Raw genomic sequence first — 9,332 nt, forward strand, 5'->3', positions numbered from 1 at the left:
AGGGCAGAGGCTAGGTCTTCCTGCCCAAGGTCCAGCTGGGTACCTGACATAGAAAGAGACTCAGACTCAGACTCAGACATGCGTTATATTTTTGGAGCTAAGGGACCCAGGTTAACGGTTTTACTTAAAATAAAACAAACACCTTGGATATTATTGGTTATTCTGAGGGCAGATGAGATAGAACTTTAACAGATAGGGCTCTTCTGGGCAGGAAAAATATGGGGTTCTAGTGCCCGAACCTACTGAATAGATGCACTGCATTAGAGTTTGGGTGTGTGCTGTTGTTTGTTTGTTTTGCTGTTGTTGAGAGGGAGATGGAACATGGAAATATTGCTTTTTTTTTACTCACTGATCCAGAAGGCCGACTTGGAGATCTAGGTAAAGACTTGTCCTCGGGCTAAGGAGCCAGTGACTTAGCTAGTTTCCAGCATCATATCCAGTTTTCTACCTGTAAAAGCAGAAGTTGGTTTTTACTTGGCACCCTTTAGGCCACACCTGGCCCTGCCCCATTTGCTCAGGTTTGAATTCCACCCGAGGAAAGCTGTATGGCATCAAGTTCAATTATTTTACGTGGCTTTCTAAGATACTCCCTGACCTGACTCCTTCAAAACTTTGCCTGTATTTCTCACCACTTCCCATTGCAAGTTATTTCTCAGTCTTACGGAACTTCAATTCTTTAGCGGCCAGGCATTCTCTTGCCTCTGAGTCTTTCCCTCTGCCTAGAACTTTCTTCATATCACCTCTTCGTCTGTGCGGATTTCTGCATAATCATCGCTGCCTCTGGAAAGCCCCGGCCCCTACCCCACTGCCCAGCCCAGGTGAGGTGCTTCAGATGCTGCACGAAGACACGTCCAGCATGACCTTGCTCACACACCCTGTATTCCCAGGCCTCATCACAGGGCAGAGCAGAGTCAGCAGAAAATGTGTTGAAAGAATGTGTGACTGAATGAATCAGTAAATGAATGGATGCATGAAATATGCCTGTCCTCTACAAATGACCAAGAGGGTTACTTTGAATAGAGGCCTAGAAGATGAGGGATTTATTTTTATTTTTATTTTTTGTATTCTTAGGTTGGGTGCCCTAGACTAAGGAATTGAAGCCTGTCCAAAAGGTATGGAAAACACTGATATAGCCAAAATAAAATAAATCATGGAAAATGAATTGAACTGAGCCTAAATAGGATTGTGCTGAGCACAGCAGTATTCCGCTTCAAGGATACATCCACCAGTCTGTTCCCGAGGATTTCATCTCTACTTGTCAAGGGAAGCACCCTATGCTTATAACACAAATCTACCGTCAATGTAAGACTCCAGACAGTTCCTCAGGGGCACTCCATAAGAGTTTAGCTTCACAAAACTGACAATAGGGCCTTATCCCCTTCTGACTGGGGATCCTAAATCAAGATTGGATTGTAAGTATGGTGGGCTACTCTGGCTTTATGGGGCATGAAGAGAGGCTAAGACTTAGCATGAGGCATACCTAGTAGCATGGGACAGGCTTTAAAGGACTGCAGAGAATAATGACAGTAGAAGAGCTAGACAGGGGCCACTATTATCAAGAAATACTGTAGCCTCAGTCACAATAGAGACAACTGGCGAGGGGTTTCCAATCAGAAGTACTGGGAGCTTGAAGGTGTGTTCATGGGTGCCTCCAGCAGGAAAGAGTCCTCACCATCATGGCTGAGTTCAGAGCTAGAGTAGACGCAGGACATATTGAAACTGCCAGTTGGTGGCAGATAAAAGAAGCCAGAAACAAGTGGAATTGGGATCACCAGAAAGTGACTCCACTGCAGTACTGGCCTTTTTGGAGAGAGGAGTCAGCAGTGAAACACACTGGGGCCATGTAGAAAGGACCTAAAGAAGGAGTGGGAGGCACAAAATCAGTGGATACGGTCACTAGATGCTCAGGAAGGCAGAAGGATAGGAAATGAGGTGGAGTTGAATCACCTTACAGAATTCTACACTAGGACATAGTGGATTTCACTGGGAGGACAAATGGCAAGAGGTTTCTAGAGCTGTGAGCACCGAGGAGGTGTTGAAACATCTCTGGAATGTATGGTGATCACCTTGGCAGAGATGGGATCAGCAATGATGATTCATCCCTATGTATGAAGAAGATGGCCTTCAAGGTGAGTGTCCCAGGAAGTGGAGGGGAGCTCCTGTGTGGGGATGTATAGGTGGTGTGAGAGCATTTTTAAAATGGCTGGTACCCCAGGGATGTATTCTTGCTTTAAAGTAGATTCTGGAACTGAGGCCAATATGTAAACACAAAAGGAGTGAAGGCTGTGAAAGCAACATGTATTTCCTGGACACCAGAAAATTTAAAAAAAAGTCAGGCACAAGAAGGTCATTTGGATGTGTAGGCCTGGCCAACAGGGACCTTGGAGTGGTGTCTGAGGTAATGTCCCCAGGGCTGGGAGAGGGAGTTGGAATGCCCTAGACCCAGGTTGGGATGGCACTAGGGGACCTAAATGGACTAGTGGGTTAGAAGCCATCTGACTCCTCCTAATAAAGTGTGGCTCCTAAGACTTTGGGTGGGGTCTCATATGTTTGTAACTGACAAGAGCCTGCCTCATCTCACATCAGTCTGGGTGATGTCAGAAAACTCAACATAATGGTTCCTCATTTAGGGTGTGACTCATCAGACTGTCAACCAGATTGGTAAATCCCCAATAAGCAAATCCCACAACATTGGTAGGGTGATCCATCAGCCATAAAGTCATATCCTTGGGCTAAAGAGCTCTAGAGCAGTCTTGGGTTTTCTACCCAACGTGTCCACTAATGTAATTGGAGGAAACGTGGGTGGGATACACACCCGTGATGTCACCTTCTCTTTAGAAAGTTGGAGGACAGGGACCTATAGACCATGGTTCTTATGAGCATAAGAATCATTTCTAGGATTTATTAAAAATGCAGACTCATGTTTCACATTAAAACTAGTGAATCTTCATTACTGAGATGTGTCCCAGAAATCTTCATTTTAAACAAGTTTCCTAGGTGGTTCTTATGCTTGAGATCTGTGGACCATATTTGAAGAAACATTAACGTGGAGGCCCATTCTGCAATAGCAAGTAGAGGTAGATTTTTTATTATATGGGGATTGGATGAAAACTGCTCTGTTTTGGCTTATTCATGATGGCCTAGATGTGGTGGTATTTGGAAGAGATGTGGTCATCAGGCAATGCAATATTTGATAAAAATTATATAAGATGGGTAGATATTGAGGCTGGATAATTTCTGGATTACTCATTAGGATGACTGGGCTGCAGCCAAGGAGTTATGGTGAGGTTGGAGCTAGGTATTCCTCGGTGATTGGATGGACACCCACAAAAGCATGGGCAGCCAGTCAGGGGCATGGACAGAAAGAAGAACTGAGACTGAAGCTGTAGCCAAGATCGTCAGTACATAAGGATCATTTCCAGCTGTTCTTTTTTTTAAAAAATATTTTTAAATTGATTTTAGAGAGAGGAAGGAAGAGGGAGAAAGATATTAAAACATTAATGATGAGAAGAGAATCATTGATCAGCTGCCGCTTGCACGCCCTCCACTGGGAATTGAGCCCAGAACCTGGGCATGTGCCCTGACCGGGAATTGAACCACTGAGCCATGCCAGCTGGGCCCAGCCGTTCTTGATGTATGACAGGAGAGTACTGCTGACAGCGGTCTCATATGTGAGGTGATTCTGGTCTCCTTCATCTGTCTCACACCTAAGAAACTCTTTTAAGCTATAAAAAATTCCTCAGGACAGATCCCCTGCACTGAGCTACCAAATACATCCTCATCTCTCCAGGAAACGTTGGGCTTCTATGCTAGAATTGCTGGACAATATTGGGTGGGCTGGGTTGAGATGTGAGGTAGACGTTGATTCTTAAGACTCTTCAGAATCTTTCTCATCCATTGCTCCTACAGAGCTAGAGTTAGGGCCCTGTAAACTTCAGGAAATGAGGTAACAGAGGAAAGAAACAGATACTTTTATGACACAAGATTTGTAGTTTGTAAAAATGTGATGAGTAAAATGATAGAACCATATCAAAGTAGGAGACAGTGTCAAGAGAAAAACATGGCTGGGATCATTATCTGAATGATCCCATTATCTGAATTTGGTGATCAAGTTGCCGCCTCCTCATTTTGTATTATTCAGGGAAATAAAGAGAGGTTAATGATACATCTGATAAGGGTTAATCTCCAAAATATACAGGGAACTCATACAACTTAACAAAAGAAAGATAAACAATCCAATTAAAAATGGGCAAAGGACCTAAATAGACACTTCTCCAAAGTGGACATACAAAAAGCCAAGAGACATATGTAAGAATGCTCAAAGTCACTAATCATTTGAGAGATGCAAATCAAAATAACAATGAGAGAAATGAAGTAACTAAACTTTTTTGCCCCTCCATCAAAGTGGCATGAGCAACAAAGCCAGAAAAAAAAGGAGTAAATACAAACAAACAAACAAAAAACCCCTACAATGAGATATCATCTCACACCTATCAGAATGGCTATCATCAACAAATCAACCAATGACAAGTGTTGGTGAGATTGTGGAGAAAAGGGAACCCTATCACTGTTGGAGGGAATGCAGACTGGTGCAGCCACTGTGGAAAAGTATGGAGTTTCCTAAAAAAATTAAAAATAGAAGTCCCATTTGAGCCAGTCATCCTACTTCTAGGAATATATCCTAAGAAACCTGAAACACTCATCACAAAGGATATATGCACCCCTATGTTCATAGCAGCATAATTTACAATAGCTAAGACTTGGAAACAGCCTAAGTGTCCATCAGCAGATGAGTAGATAAAAAAACTGTGGTACATCTACACGATGGAATACTATGTGGCAATAAAAAAGAAAGAACTCTTACCATTTGCAACAGCATGGATGGAACTAGAAAGTATTATGTTGAGCGAAATAAGCCAATCAGAGAAAGATAAGTATTACATGATCTCATTCATATGTGGAATCTAATGAACCAAATAAACTGATAATCAAAAATAGACCCAGAGTCATAGAAGCATGAACAGACTGTTGAACCTCAGAGGGAAGGCAAAGAAGGGTGGGTAGGAAGAGAACAACCAATGAGCTTGTAGGCATACTAGCATATATAACGGGTGGACACAGACAATGGGGTGGTGAGGGCCGGTACAGGCAATGATGGGCTGGTGAGGGCCTGTAGGGAGGGGACAGGAGAGGGCTAGAAGAGATTAATGGGGGAAAAAGAGGACCTATGTAATACTTTCAATAATAAAGATTTTATAAAGAAAAAAAAAAAGAGCGGCTAGACCAAAATACACAAGGGGAATCTGGAAATTTCCCTGCTGAAAGAATTCTTCCCTGCATACTTCTGCAAGTTTAAGATTCATTTGAGCTCACAAGTTTCTTTTTTAAAATGGCTGGTACCCCAGGAATGTATTCTTGCTTTAAGTAGATTACTTTCACCCAGCCAGACTCCTAAAACGTTTTGTTTTTTTTTAAAGTTTATTGATTTCAGAGAGGAAGAAAGAGGGAGAGAGAGATAAAAACATCAATGATGAGAGAGAGTCATTGATTGGTTGCCTCCTGCACACCCCCCACTGGGGATTGAGCCCACAACCTAGGCATGTGCCCTTAAATGGAATCGAACCTGGGAGGCCGATGTTCTATCCACAGAGCTAAACCAGGCCGATGTTCTATCCATTGAGCTAAACCAGGCAGGGCTCCTAAAACCTTTTAAGAGAGCAGCTGCACTGAGAGAATGTGAATTCTGGTTGAGCTGCAGAAATGGAAAATGGTGAATTATGATGCACTTTGAGAGAGGGGAGTGGGGGATTTTGGATCTTTAGAAGGTCACTTAGGGTACCACCCTATATGTGGGGGGTAAGTGAGGAAGAGGGAAGGGGCCATCTCTTGTATTTGCTCAACCTCTGCTTTCTCCATTGGGCTTCCTCCCTTCTCCCACTACCCTTTGGCTGGGCCTTTGCCCACTAATCATTTAGGATCCAGTTTAACCATCACCTCTTTCCCAGACTTGCCCAAGGAGAGTTAGAAGCTCCATCCTTTGGTCTATCACATTTGTTTATATACATATTTGACTCTGATCTGTTTATAGTTATACTAGAGGCCTGGTGCACGAAATTCGTGCACTCGGGGCTCCCTCAGCCCGACCTGTGCCCTCTCTCCGCGGGCCTAAGCTGGCGGTCGGACATCCTTAGCGCTGCCTCAGAGGCGGGAGAGGCTCCAGCCACAGTTGCTCCATGAGCCTGGCTTCTGGCTGAGCAGCACTCCCCCTGTGGGAGTGCACTGACCACCAGGGGAAGCTCCTGCGTTAAGCATCTGTCCCCTGGTGGTCGGTGTGTGTCATAATAACCAGTCATTCTACCGTTCGGTCAATTTGCATATTAGCCTTTTATTATATAGGATTTCTCTCACAGACTATAGATTCCTTGAAGGCAGGGGTCATATTCATTTATTATTTAACATAGTACATAATAGGATTCAATAACGTCATAAATTATAGGCACATATCACTTTAAAGACCACAGCTGTAAATTTTTACACCAACTTATTGAATTTGATGAGAGAAAGGTCATCTCAGATTAGGCCTCTGTTGGGGACACTATGCACTGGTGTCTATACCTTGGGAGTATAGAACTGAGAACTGAGACCTGTGTACTAGGCATCAAATCCTCTTGGTTGTTTCATTTTTATAGATGGCTGATCTCATCCTTTATATTTGTTATATATTTTCTTGTCAGTGATAGTAACCTTACCTTCATATTGGAGTACTTATGTTGAGCCTATACAGTAGGTCCTCGGGTTATGTCAGAGGTCCATTCCTAGACGGAACTCACCTACGTAAGCACCTAGGTCACTCACATGGAGCACATACACAGCAGTAATGAAGTGAAACAGTAAAAAAAATATTAAAAAAGATAACAATTCCTGACCTTTACTTGTGGTAAATAAATAATATTAAAAAAATAAAGCACATATGTACATACGTCGAAATGAAGGAACATTTTTTTTTTATAAATAAATGGGAGATGGTGGTGACATAACAAAACGATGTATGTCGAGTCGGACATAACCCGAGGGCTGTCTGTATACTGACTGCCTAAGGGAAATATGCCCCACTTAAAAATGATTATGTCAGCCTTAACTGGTTTGGCTCAGTGGATAGAGCATCGGCCTGCAGACTGAAAGGTCTCAGGTTTGATTCCAGTCAAGGGCATGTACCTTGGTTGCGGGCACACTTCCCAGTAGGAGGTATGCAGGAGGCAGCTGATCAATGTTTCTCTCTCATCGATGTTTCTAAAACTCTATCTTATGTCAGTCTGTAGTTGTTGGTGCCAATTCAACACCAGATTGGGGTTGCAGTGAAAAGAAGGAAACTTTATTCAGGACAAAGTGCTGGGAAACAGCACAGCTGTAGATCAGCTCTGGGGCCAGGCCCCTCTCCAGCTAGACAGATCTGCACTGCTCCTGGATTATTTGCTCTGTTCTGCTCAGGGCAGGTCTGCTTTGTGCAGCACTGCAGAGTCATCTGTGGGTGTTTTTCTTTTTTCTTTTTTAAATTGATTTGAGAGAAAGAGAGAGACACAGATTGTTGTTACCCTTATTTATATATTCATTGGTTGATTCTTATATGTGCCCTGATGGGGGAGGAGATTCTATTATACTGATGCCCTAATCAACTGAGCTAGTAAGCCCCACCACATGTGTGGGTGTCTCAGCTCAATAAGTCTTCAGTGGAAAGGGAAAGTATGCTCTCCCAGCCATAGGGGAGAAGGTTTATATAAACAGGAGTCCCCTCTCTGGTCCCTGATTGGCCTGCCTCATGCAAATGAAGACTCCAAATCCTCATAGTTTGATTGGTCCAAAAGGCACTGTCCTGATTGGTCAGAATAGAGCCACTCTAATTGGTTAGAGCTTCACAGTTTTGACTGGATGGGGAAATCCTCAATCCTATTGTTTGAAATAGGATATCAGGAACTCCTTTATAGGCTCGCTCAGGTGGCAGAAATACAGTACAGGTAGGCAGTTCAGCATAGAGGCAGGTAGTTCAGTACAGGCTACTCCTTGAAGTGCAGTTTGTGCCAGAGGCCCCTGTGCAGAAATGGCTACTGGAGCTGTTTTTAAAAATTTGAGCCCAGTTAGCCACCAAGAGCCCTTATTAGTTAGGTGTCCTTTTTTTTTTTTTTAAAAAGATATATTTCTTTATTGGTTTCAGAGAGGAAGGGAGAAGGAGAAAGAGATAGAAACATCAATGATGAGAGAGAATCAATGATCAGCTGCCTCCTGCACACCCCACTGGGGATTGAGCCCGCAACCCAGACATGTGCCCTTGGCCGGAATCGAACCTGGGACCCTTCAGTCCGCAGGCCGATGCCCTAGCCACTGAGCCAAGCCGGCTAGGGCAGGTGTCTTTTTTTTTTTTTTTTTCTTTTTCTTTCAGGATTCACAATTAAGACCACTAAAAAATAAGAAATCTTTAGAGTATGGTAAGGGATATAAGCAAAATATAGTTGTATGAAAATTATAATTTCAATTATGCAAAACTACATAAACTTCTGGACAACACTATAAGTGAATATGCAAAAATGAAGTGATTTTTTGTAAAATGTCTTCAATGTTGCATGACTCCATAATGATAAAATTTATGATGCTGGGGGGGGGTCAGGTAATCTGTCAAATCTAATATTCTCTTTCTTCCAATGGCACTAAGAAACCACGTGTGAGTTTAAATTCCCCAAAATAAAGTGTTCAAGAAATTGAAGATCCTTTTTTCAAAAACTAATTTCTCATCATGATTCATTAAGGATGTTATTTTCCAAATATATTTAACCTCTTCTTCAATCGAACTTAATACATACCATGCCTTAATGGGATGAGTTACAGATGTTTACTTCCTGCTGTATGAAGTAATAATCTCGTTCATATTAATTTTTTAGCTTTCTTTCATTTCCTGGTTGTTCAGAGTTCAAGAACTCGACCTTGCTAACTTGTACTGCTCTTAAGTTTTAGCATTCCTCATAGCCTTTATATTTTTTAAAATCCGTACTTTAAAAAGGTAGTCATGTTTGGCAGCCTCCAAAACTAATCTTTTTCTCAAATTTGTTTCTTGTGGGTTTTTTTTTTTATTTCTTGAGATCGGATCGGAATATTCTTGGGCCCACCCAAGGAAGGCGAGAACAGGCTAGTCCGAGAGAGTTTACTGTGTGTGAGAGAGTAACAATGGTTACTACCCCTCTGGGGTTCACGGCAGTGGGACCCAAAGGTTCCCCGAAACAAGCGCCCAAAAAGCTGAAGACCCGAGGAACCCGCCAGGCGACCGCAGCCCTCCCACTGACCAG

The sequence above is a fragment of the Myotis brandtii genome, unplaced genomic scaffold (genome assembly GCF_000412655.1).
Source record: "Myotis brandtii unplaced genomic scaffold, ASM41265v1 scaffold1105, whole genome shotgun sequence".
In the NCBI taxonomy this organism is placed as follows: domain Eukaryota; kingdom Metazoa; phylum Chordata; class Mammalia; order Chiroptera; family Vespertilionidae; genus Myotis; species Myotis brandtii.